Source organism: Peromyscus leucopus, unplaced genomic scaffold (assembly GCF_004664715.2).
Source record: "Peromyscus leucopus breed LL Stock unplaced genomic scaffold, UCI_PerLeu_2.1 scaffold_1456, whole genome shotgun sequence".
Taxonomy (NCBI): domain Eukaryota; kingdom Metazoa; phylum Chordata; class Mammalia; order Rodentia; family Cricetidae; genus Peromyscus; species Peromyscus leucopus.
Window position 1 is genome coordinate 15,957 of NW_023504618.1, and position 12,751 is coordinate 28,707.

Consider the following 12,751-nt stretch of genomic DNA (forward strand, 5'->3'; position numbering starts at 1 on the left):
TAAGAAATGTTTGGAGATTTGGGGAAATCTACTTTGACATATCTAGTCAACCAGAATTTAAAGTCAATGGGATAGACATGTTCTTCATCTCATACATTTCTAGAGACAATATAAATTTTTATTTGGTAGGATAATAGGCACCATGTATAACAGGATTTGTCATATGGAAAAAATATATTTCACCTAGGGCAAAAACCTAGCACTGAGTAGGGGATGAGTTTGATCTCAACACACACATGGTGGGAGGTTAAGTTGTCCTTGCACAGATGATCTCTCACCTGCATGTGAGACCTGAGGCATGAGTGTGCATGGACACACAGATATATTTTGGTAAAAATGCCTTGCAAAGTCTGTATCATGTGCAGTCCAATAGACTAAGACATGTTGCCTCAAAGAAAACTTATATTAATCTGGAAATTGATATATAATTTTAATGTTTCTGTATCATATCATCTTAATAGTTATAATAGCCCCAAAGTAAAATCTTTTTAAAAATTTAGACCACATAAAAACCAATGTAGTGAAGCAAAATTCCTGCCCACAGGTAATAAGTTTTGTAATCTTGATAATTAAGAAGATATTTTGTAGGCATGTAACAATTTTATGCATGAAAAGAGACAAAGAACCTTATAGAGCAGACACATTCCCTCTTTGAAAACATATATGCACTCTCACTTACAAAATAATTTTATCTTTAAGATACATACACTTTTTGTTCCCCACCTTGTATGAAAAAAGTAGGAAAGGTATTGTACAATGGAAGATTTTGAGGGACGAATGGAAAGGGAGAAAGACACACACATTACTCTTTTGTAGTAACAAAAATATATCCCTATCACAATCTTAATTTTATTCCTGACTTAGTAAGAAACAACCCTAAGTGGCCACAATCTTGACATTGTGTCTTATGACCACATCCGTGAAAATGAGATTAAAAACTTGTTAGAAATGCATGGAAAGACATGTAAAAGAGAAAAAATGCTTCTGGTATTAAAGTATTAGTAAAAAAATAATTTAACTAAAAACTTTGAAGGCAGGCAGATATGTTTTGACAACAAGAAACTATTGCCAACTTCTAAATCTGACCCCCTTATTGCTAAATCAGTGGTATCTAGCAGATGCAGACTTTTTATTCTGTCATCACATCCCTTCCAAAGGAACAGCTTTTGGTATCATCACCTCTTTTCCCATGAGTACATATAGACTTCTAGACTGTCCTGAAGAGCCAGGTAAACTTTGATAAAACCATTCTCCCTCTGAAGACCTAATATGAGAAACATGTGACTGTAAAGTCATGGCCAAGGAAGATTCAATATTTTAATTGTCATATTTGGAAACAAAGATCAATAAACAAACAAGCAACTTATTGTATCATCTTTGAGAATAGAAAATAAATGAAGAATAAGATACAATTAAATAAGGAAATTTGGATTGAAAAGGGTTTTTCATGATAAAAATAAGAAGCATAGGAGCTTGAATACACATGTCACCTGGGTCATTTGTAACATGAAATCTGAAACAGCATAAATGAACAATACTTACTGTATGTGAAAATCAGTGTAAATGTTTGGCAGATAAGGATGTGGAACTTTGTTGTCTGTGTACACAGTATGGACTGGGACAAATACACCAATGGTTACATCTCCTTCATGGTGAAAATCTTCTTTGATTCTGAAATAACACTCAGAGGAGTTATAGGCATATGCATGACTGTGATTAAACAAGATCCTGATAATAATAACCAAAAGAAAACATCGCACAAACACACATGTGTGCTTAGACATACGTCTGATGGATCCAGATCTCACAGTGTCCAGCAGGTTTATACTTAGCTCAAGTGTTTGTGACCATATGCGCGCCTAACTTTGTTGATGGGTGAGGCTGTCACAGTAACCCAGAGAGCTGTCACACTCTGAGCACTTTCTTATACCTCCTCCACTGCCACTGAGAATTCTGGAACTCTTTCTTCCCTTGGGCTATGCATCTGAGGCCCTGTATTCAGGTGAAAAACAAGCTGGAAAATAAGTTTATAGATTTTCTTCTGCACCCATAGGCACCATGATTTCAGCTAAAACAACAGGCAGTAAGAGCTCAGGGATGAACTCCTCTTTGGATAATTTGGTCACAAGAATGAAGCAAGAAACTTTTTATATGAAAACAACTGAGATTGATGTTAACAGTCTGAATCAGAGGATGATATTCCAAATGTAGTGGGTAGAGAAAGGGTCAAGATCCCACGATGGATGGAACCCAGCAAAATGATTGAGACATCATGATTTTCCAAACCAAAGCAAGTCAGTGGATTCTACCTTGCTTAGTGTCGGTATCTCAGAGATTTTTTGCTTCTATGATACATCTATATATGCACATTAATATAATGTCCACATCCAGTAAAATCCATTTATTTCTCACATTGAGAAAATTAATTACCTTTCTAAATTATTCAGTTTCAAATGGACCAACTAACTGAGACATGAGGTTTCCTGTTTAGATTCTATGCTTTGAGCTACTGCATCTCAGCTGTCCTAGTTAATCCTCAGTAAATAATTGGGTAGAATTGTTGTTCTAATCCATACCTGTATCTAGTGCTGAGGGTTCACCAGCTACTTACCCTGTTCTGAGAAGATGAGGATGATAGGAAATCCTTCTCTTTTCTCTATAAAGTATAATAATTTTATAGCCTCTAAATGTACTCTTCACCTAATAAACCAAATGAAGCTGTTATGAGCAGCCTTCTATTTCCTAGTTCACAGGATAAGTTAACACAGTGAAAGTCTTTTGTATTATGTTGTGTAAATGAGTGGATGCTCCAACACATTAATAAGTTTCCTAAAGAAAGGAAGAAAGAGTGGAGTGAATAAAACCCACAGACACGGGTTTGTCTGAGTATTGATAACCATTATTCATTTCTTTTTCAGTCATGTGCATTAGAAGACAAAATGAAACATCAAAATAGTCCAATTGGCAGTGAAATTAGTAAATACCTCCATCACTTGTGCTTCAGGAACATAGAAAGCAGGAGGAACTGAGTTAACCAAACAGGATATCTAGATGCTGTGTGAATGTCTTCTAAGGGATTGCTATTTATGCACAACACTATTTGGACTTTGTCACTTAGATCCTATGATATGTTGGTTTTTGTTTTAGCATAATATATCTCATTTTATATTTTTTGTTTCCTCTTAGAAGCTCATTCTTTTTAAATGAGAGACAGAAATCAAGTGGATCTTGATATGATGGATGAGTGGGAGGGACTGGTATGAGTAGAGGGAAGGAAAATTGATCAGGATATATGTATGAGAAAAGAGTCTGTTGTTAATAAAAGGAAGAAAATTAAAAAGAAGAAAGCAAAATGATTTCACTTTAATGGACTAGATACTTATTCTTGTTATGAATTTGCTTATCCAGAGCATAATGCACATGGTAAAACTTACACTGAGTGCCTTATTGAGTATCTTACACACGATCATGGTATTCCAGACAGCATTTGTGTGTGTGTGTGTGTGTGTGTGTGTGTGTGTGTGTGTGTGTGTGTGTGTGTGTTTATGTATGTGTTTTTATTTGTATTTTCCCAATCATTTTCTCCTCCCTCCTCTCTTCACAGGTCCTCCTCTCATCCCTATTCACCCAACGACCCATCCACTTCTCCTTCCCTGTTTCTCTCCAGATACTTTTGGCCTCCCATGGATATCAGCCAGCCATGGTATATAAAGTTTCAGTAAGACCAGACATTTCCTTTTCTATCAATACTAGAGGCAATCAGAAGAAGGAACCAGGTAACAGTGTTAGAGAGACCCTTTCATCCCACTCTTAGGAGTCACACAAGAAAACTAAGCTATACCACTGTAATATATATGCACAGGGATTAGGTCAATCACATGTAGGACAGTACTTAGACAATTGGAATCTGAGGACAACTCTGTGATGAGCTAGAAACCTAGAGCACTGGAAACTCCCAGGAATAGAGGAGTGTAACCCTAGTCAAGTCTCTTAGCAATATAGGATATGGAGACTAACCCAGTCATCTCCTGTAACCAGGCAAGTCTTTCAGTGGAGGGACTAGGGCACTAACAGAGTATTATTTCTTTCTTTCTTTCTTTCTTTTTTTTTTCGAGACAGGGTTTCTCTGTGTAGCTTTGCGCCTTTCCTGGAACTCACTTGGTAGCCCAGGCTGGACTCGAACTCACAGAGATCCGCCTGGCTCTGCCTCCCGAGTGCTGGGATTAAAGGCGTGGGCCACCACCGCCCGGCCAGAGTATTATTTCTTACAAAGGAACTCTCTTCACAGGAAGAAAATCACAACATTAGGCACATATTCATGACAACCAATTGTTTAATGTGGCCTCTACTATCCTTTATCATCAAGCATGGTATAATGGTAAAATGGCTTTTCACAGGTAAGATACCATTTATGTGGTGTTTGCATAAAGGGCTGTGACAGTGCTTTCCAGAAGGAGGTATATGCTTTGAATCAGGATCCAGTATATTGTATGCTGTCTTTCTTAGCCATCAGTTATGGGACAATGAATTATGGTGTATAAATTGGAATGTTTCCACTCAACGTTACCTTTCATAACCCAGGGGAAAAATGATTATTGTTGCAGTGACTTTATGGATTGCTGTCCTAGAAATGTGCTTTCAAGAGCTGGAGTACTATTGCCTGGAAACACAACAATTATTTCTTCAAATTAGAACTTGATAGTTCATCCTGGTCAAGTTGAGCTTTCAATGCCCTCATGTGAGCAGGTTACTATAGGTTTAACAGTGTTAGGAGATGTGATTAGTCCACACTACTGAGGAAAATACTGTTTTTTTTTCAACAATGAAATAATAGAAGGTTGTGTCTGGATTACATCAGATCCTTTAGGAATATTGTCTGCGTTACTATGTCCTGTGATTAATATTGTGGGAAACTGAAACTAAAACCAATCCATGTAGGATGGATAATAGAGAGCCCATGACTTTCAGAATGAAATTAGACATCATACATTCAAGGGAATAGTCAAGATCTTCACAGGTGCTTTGCTATTATGTGGGGAAATAAATAATGAGAAGTAGTAGAACAAGTTCATTATTACCAGTGAAGATCACATGAACAAATGCAGAAATGATGGTTTTTTGTTAAGAATATTTTTTGTGTATAAATAAGCATATATGTCAGTATTTGTGATTTAATTCAATATTTCTCATGGGTCATAACAATAATTGATGTATTCATGGTTATTAAATTTATGGGAAAAAGACTAATTATTCCTCAAAGGACATCAGCATCTACTTTTAAATGTATAATGAATTTGACATTGTATTTAAGATTGTTGTATCATATTAGGTGGAACATATGACCTGGTTATTGTTTTTATAAGGAATAAAGCATGACAGACAGAGATTTGGTTGTGTATCAAGTTGATGTAACATGGACTTTTGATTGGTTAAACTCCATTTACAACTGGATGGCATCATGAATAATCTAACAAGTTATTTGGAATGCCTGTAACATTTTTTTAATGAGATTCCTGGAAGCAGAAAGACCTACCATAAACATGGGCATCAGTTTCTGATAACAGACCACACAATGTGTAGGACAAAACAGCTACAATTTTCAGAGATATGTCCTCACTCATCTACCAAGTCAAACTCTACTGCTGCTGTGGAATTAGTTCACTGATATAAGTTCCAGAATCCTTGTAATTTCAACAGAGAATGACAAACAGCATCTTTGTAGAAATCTTCAAAGACTCCAACACCAGATTTGGACTGCTGAGACATCCAGCCTCTTGAATTGAACTACCTGATTTTCAGTCTCTCCAGTGTGAGATGTCTTTTTCCATTGCTGGAGTCCCTGGAAAACACCATGGAAACCTATTTCATAGATCTCATATATATACACATATATGTACTCATATCTAAGTTGTCTTACTTAAAGAATCCAGACTAATACAATGCGTTTTCTGTACCCTCATCCTCAAGTGCCTAAGTAGTAGACATTATAAGTTCTTATTAGCCTACTCATCAGACATACTACTATTTGTTTTCTGATATGATAGTCCAAAACCTCTTTAAAACAGAGAAATAAATAGTACTGTATGTTTTTTAAACTTCATACCACATAAACTCTCATAAATAGGACAGAAGTAAATAAAGTAAATGCCTAACAATTTTTTTTTCTTTCAAACATACCTTTCTCTCTTTGGATCCAGGCACTGATGCATTTGAAAAATTCTGTTGCCATAAAGAAATGCTTGAATTGCAGATATAAACATTACAGTTGTGAATTTACTTAATATGTTTGTCTTCTGAGAATTCAAACAACATTGTAGTATCAAAGAAGTACTTGTAACTAATATCTTTTAGCAGATATGATGAAAATGAATGGCGACTGAGAGAAACAGAGACAGAGGCAGAGACAGAGAGAGTCAGAGAGATGAAAAAAGAAAGAGTAATATTGAGCACAGTGAAATTTTTGCATGCAATTTTAATTGTTTTTTATATTTTTATAATGTAAAACAATTTTAAATTGAAATGTATTTCATTCATATTCTTCCCTCTCTCAAGTACTTCCAGACCCTCTCCTCCCTATCTACCAAATTCAAGTTCAGTCTCAAAAAACAGAAGCTTAGGAAAAGAAAACACCAAAACCCAAGAGACGAAAACAACACCAACAAAGAATAAAACACCACCAAACTATAACCAAATAAAAACCACAGGCACACAAAAATGTGGAGTCCATTATGTATTGATCAACAGCTTGAACATGAGGCCTACCTACCCTATAGTGGTTGATATACACACTGTCACTCCATAGGAGAAAACTGAATTTTCCTATCCCAAAAGGCTAAAAAAATAGTTCAATGTTTAATTTTTATGATTGTGGAAAAGGTTTTGTTCATTCATTCATTCATTCATTCATTCCCTCATCTATGCATTTAAATAAAATGATATGAAATATAGTAAGATCAAACAAAACTGTCACATCAAAGTTGAGGAAGACAAACTAGAAGAAGGAAAAGTGCCCCAAAGATGGCACAGAAATCAGAGACCCACTAGTTTTCTAGCTTAGAAATCTAATAAAAACACTGCACTGTAAGATACACCACAAGCAAGGGGACCAGGAACAGCCCTGTGCAAGCCCTGTGTATGCTGGTTTAGTAACTGTGAGTTCATACAAGCTTTGATCATGTAAGTTTAGAGATTTATTTTTTCTCCTCAATGCCCCTATTGTCTCACACTGTTTCCTCCTCCTCATACATGTGGTTACCTGAGCTCTATGGGGAAGGATTTGATGGGGATATCCATTTAGAGCTGAGTGTTACAATGTCTCTAATTCTTTGCATAATATAAGAGGCTCATATTGATGTATATTCCAGTCTGCTGCAGGAGGAAGCTTTTTCTGATGATAGCTGAAAAAGGGACTATCTATGAGTATAACAGAGTAAACACTAAGAGCTATTTTATCACTACATCTCTATATATACATAAATATTCTTCATATCTATAAATATCTTTATATAATGTAAAATAAATTATATGAGAAAATTTTATGATTATTTTTATTTTATCTAATTAATATTTATCTTATAATAAAAGACAAAAACATATTTTTTTTCTTTATTAAGCCAACATTATTTGCTTTTACTACAGATCCCTAGGCAATCTAATCTCAGCTTCATGGTCACCCAGTCAGTGTTGGGTATGGGTTTTATATTGGGGAGTGTGCCTTTAGTCAAATCTCTTAAAAGATGTTGACTTCCACAAGCATTGTGCCTTCATTACCCTAGCATATCTTGCAGGCAGTATACCATCATAGATATAGGGTATGTTGTTAGCTTGTGGTTTACAATTCTCTTTTGGAAACATGCAGAGTAAATTTCTGTACAAAAGATGCCAGAAAGTAAGGGTGAATGTTTTTCATTGGCACCAGTTTGATATCTTAATGCTCCATGAGTTGTATAGTTATTATCTTCATATCTTCTCATAAGAAAAGAAGGGCTTCTAAGAGAAAACAACCAAACATGACAACCTAAAACCTAGTTAGATGAAGCAAAAATATAATCTCCAATTTCAACATACAGCAAGTTGCCTTGTTTTTTTCCAGATTTTCATGGAGTTGTTATGATTTTCTCTATTTATTTAAGTTAATGTTGGTGATGGGCTAGCTGTAAACTGCCTTTATTATGCCGAGATGTATCTCTTGTATCTCAAATTTCTCCAGTAATTCTATCATAAAGAGGTGTTGAATTTTGTTAAAGGCCTTTTATGCATTCAGTGAGATGATTCTGTGGATTTTTTTCTTTCAGTTTGCTTATATGGTGGATTACATTTACTGATTTTCATCTGTTGAAGCATCTTTGCATTGCTAGGATGAAGCTTAGTTAATAATAGTAAATGATCATTTTGATGTCACCTTGGATTCATCTGTTTGGAATATAGTGAGAAAATTTTCATCTATGTTTGTGAGAGAAATTGGCCTGTAATTCTTTTTATTTGTTATATGCTTATTTGGTTTGGACAATTTTTTTTCTTTATATTTTGTGAAATAATTTGAGGAGTATTTGTGTTAGGTCTTCTTTGAAATTCTGATAAAATTGTGCACTGAAACCATCTGATCCTGAGGTGTTTTTCTTTTTCTTTTTGGTTTGTGAGAGTTCAAATGATTGCTTCTATTACATAAGGAGGAGATATAGATCAGTTTAAGTTGTTTGTCTGATCTTGATTTAACTTTGGTAAGTGGTATGCATTGAGAAAATTATGTATGTCTTTTACATATTTAACATAAATGGAGTAAAGTTATTCAAAATATGTCCTTATGATTCTGTGCATTTCTTTGGTGTCTGTTGTTATGTCCTCCTTTTCATTTTTAGGCTTTCTAATTTGGTATTTTTTTCTCAAAAACTTTAATTTATTTGAACAAGGGTATTTCAATCTTTTTTTTTCATTTTTCTTTATTAAGAAATTTTCTACTCACTTCACATGCTATCCACAGACTCTGTCTCCTCCCTCCTCCCATCCCCCAGCCCTCTTTCTGAAGCCACCCCATATCCCCACATCCCCCAAATCGAGGTCTCCCATGGGGAGCCAGCAAAGCCCAGCACACTAAGCCTAGGCAGATCCAAACCCCTTCCCACTGCACCAAGACTGGGCAAGATGTCACACCACAGGCACCGGATTCCAGAAGCCTACCCATAGACCAGGGACAGATCCCGATCCCCCTGCCTGGGTGCCCCCCAAACAGTTCTAGCCAAACAACCATCTTCCATATCCAGAGGGCCTATTCCCATCCCATGGGGCTCCACAGCCACCAGTCTACAGTCCATGGGCTTCCACTAGTGTGGCCAGTAATCTCTGCACATCCTCCCATCATGATCTTGACATCCCTTGCCTGCAGTATCTTTCCTCTCTCTCATCAATTGGATTCCCAGAGCTCAGCCTGTTGCCTGGCTGTGGATCTCTGTATCTGCCTCCATCTACCACTGGACAAAGGCTCTATGATGACAGCTAGGTTATTTGCTAGGCTGATCACCAGAGTAGACTGGTCCTGGCACCCTCTGGACCACTGCCAGCAGACCAAGGTGGGGTCAACCCTGTGGATTCATGAGAGCCTCCCCAGCACCCTGCCTCTTCCTGTTCCCATGATGTCCTATCTGGATCTATCATGGTATCTCCCTCCCTGCCCTCCCACCCTGTCCCTGTTCCAGCTTGACCCTCCCATTTCCCTATGTTCTCATCCCCACTCCTCGCCCTCTGCCATCCCCCTCCCAGTCCACTTATGTAGATCTCATCCACTTCTCCTTCACAGGGTCCATCATGTGTCCCTCCCAGATTCTTTTCACTATAGTTTAGTATTTTTGAAAAACAGCTTGTTTGAGGATAGTTGGAACATGGAACAGATAGGATGGTGACGGATTTAATATACAGCCATTCCAGAAGTTCCATAAAGGATAGTTACTTACTGGGTTTCCAAACACAGAAGTGGCATATTTATTACTGGTTTTGTAATTCCTTATTGTCTCCTTCACAGTAAGAATTTTATTATTTCTCTTGGAGGTATGGATTTGTTTAAGAATGTGAATAGTATGGGTCAGTATCAAGTAACCCTGAATGCTGAGGTATTTTGATAAAGGATTACAAATCTTGAAAAACCCATTATGTCAGAGACCTGCAGCATGATGTGTATGGAACAACACACCTGAAGCAATCACGTGATTTATTCATTGATCAGGTACCAACCAAATACTAGTAAAGATATGGATGAAGGAATAAACACATTATTATTTCATAAGATGACCTTAAGAACTAATACATTGCTGAACTAATCACGTTATTATCATTGAAACAAATTTGTATACTAATTTTTATAACACAGGCTGTGCACACAATCTGATACATTTGTGACAAGAAGCTGCAGGGATCCCAAAATGGCTTGACCACACAGCTGCCATGAAAGGCTTAGAGGCCCAGAAACAGCTTCTGTGACAGGCTTACTGGCAGGTAACACCCAGACCTAGGAAAGGCATAAACTGACCCCATCCAGGGAGGGCCTACTTCCAAGGGGAAGTACCTGATATCTCAAACATTCCTAACATTAGATAAGATTAGATAAGATGGGGCCAGATGTCCCTGAATCTAACACATACCTATTAGTGTTTGACAGGCCTAGACAAATATCAGTCAATCAGGGTCCTGAACCCTGGAAATCTCCTCACCCCAACCTCTGCTATGATTAAAAAAACAACAACAAAAACAACAACAAAAAACACTCTACTCTGCCTGAGTTCCGGCTCAGCTCTCACTGCTGCAGTGGACAGACAGAGAGACCAAGCTTGAAGCTTGAAAATAAAGGCTCCTTGCTTTTACATATGGGATCCCGTATCTGTGGTGGTCTTTTGGGTATTCCTGCAATCTGGGCATAACAGAAGCCATGGATATAGCATTTGATACAGTTTTTCAGATCTCATTTCATTCACATACTTGTCAGAACTTAGTGATAGATCAGTATTAAGTTACAAGCATTACAGAACAGAAGGTAGAGTCCTTTTGTGCATTTACTCATTCACATAGTCTTCTAAGTCATCAAAGAACACCTAAAAACTAGTGAAAACAGGATGTAGCTCCCCTAACAAACATGACTACAAACTTATTTTCTGTGTTAGCTGTCCCTAAAGTTCATCACCAGGCTGACAGAAGGAGATGGGCTTATGATCTGACATTAGCAGCTCATTCATCTGCCTCCTCTGCACAGTTAGAGAAATTCCTCCCAGACCGATTCCAGAAACTTACACTTGTCCACAGACTAAGATGCTTCCTGTATATGCATCACACACTTGAATACAGGCATTGACAGGATATAGGGGCAGTAAAGAAAACTCTCAATCCTCTCTAGGATTCTAGAAGTAGGTTGTCAGTAATAGACTACTAATAAAAAAAAAGTCTGATACCCTGAAAATTCAGTTTCATTGTCACTTGAATTAAGTCCCAGCTATGACTGTGGTTAAATTCTCCATCCATTCAGGAGAATTGGGGTTAGGGGTAGGTGTAGGAACTCATATTCTTTGCTGCTTGCCCCCTTTTGTCAGGAGTTTCTCTGCTAAATCTGTGTTGCTGTCATCAATCAAGTTCAGTCTCAAGTCTTATTTTTCTCATGTGATCACTTACCAGATGTTGACATCACCTTTCATCCATAAGCTCTCATTTGCAGACAGCTGTTAGAAAACCTCACTCACTGGGCAGTGGGGGTGCATGCCTTTAATCCCAGCAATCAGGTGGCAGAGGCAGGTGGATCTCTGAGTTTGAGTCCAACCTGGGCTACAGAGTGAGTTCCAAGAAAGGTGCCAAAGCTACACAGAGAAATCCTGCTTTGAAAAACAAAAAAAGAAAGGAAGGAAGGAAGGAAGGAAGGAAGGAAGGAAGGAAGGAAGGAAGGAAGAAAAGAAAGAAAGAAAGAAAGAAAGAAAGAAAGAAAGAAAGAAAGAAAGAAAGAAAGAAAGAAAGAAAGAGAAAGTGAGAGAGAGAGAGAGAGAAAGAAAGAAAGGAAGGAAGGAAGGAAGGAAGGAAGGAAGGAAGGAAGGAAGGAAGGAAGGAAGGAAGGAAGGAAGGAAGAAGAGAAAAGTAAACCTCACTCATTTCTCTACCAGGATTATGTTCTCATTGCTGTCGACTCGGTGACTAAGTCTGGTGATATAAAAATACTTCAGATAGGGATCTGTGATTCTGTACACTTACCTTCCATCAAAACTGCATAATCTTTCACCCACAGTAACAATAGACATAAAGACTTCAATAGCAAAGAACTTTGTTGACTTATGTAACAGTGATCAAGAGTAATTACAAACTTATTGCTAAAATCTCTTAATCTAACACTGTAAATGATGATCTGTTAGTTCTTCATCATGGGGGGAAGACAATATCTCAGAGAGCTAGCAAGAAATGCTGAGTTGTGATATGCACAGGACTGGAAATGAGCTGTGAAAGTCCCATTTCATTCTTTGATCCACCAAGAAAACAGATTTAGTTATTTCCTCTTTGTTATGTTCAAGCCTCTATATGACTTAAGTTAGTAAAGAGAAATGAAACAAGAAAAATGAATGAGAAAGATTTTTGTAGATCATAGGAAAGTGGCAATAATCCATACTGAATACTATTGTATCCTCTGTTCAATCACACTCTGTCACTGTGTACATGTTCATGTCTAATTGCCAATGGGTAGTCATATTTCATAGTGAAGTGTGGTTCATTTAGATTGTTGTTGGTCACAGGA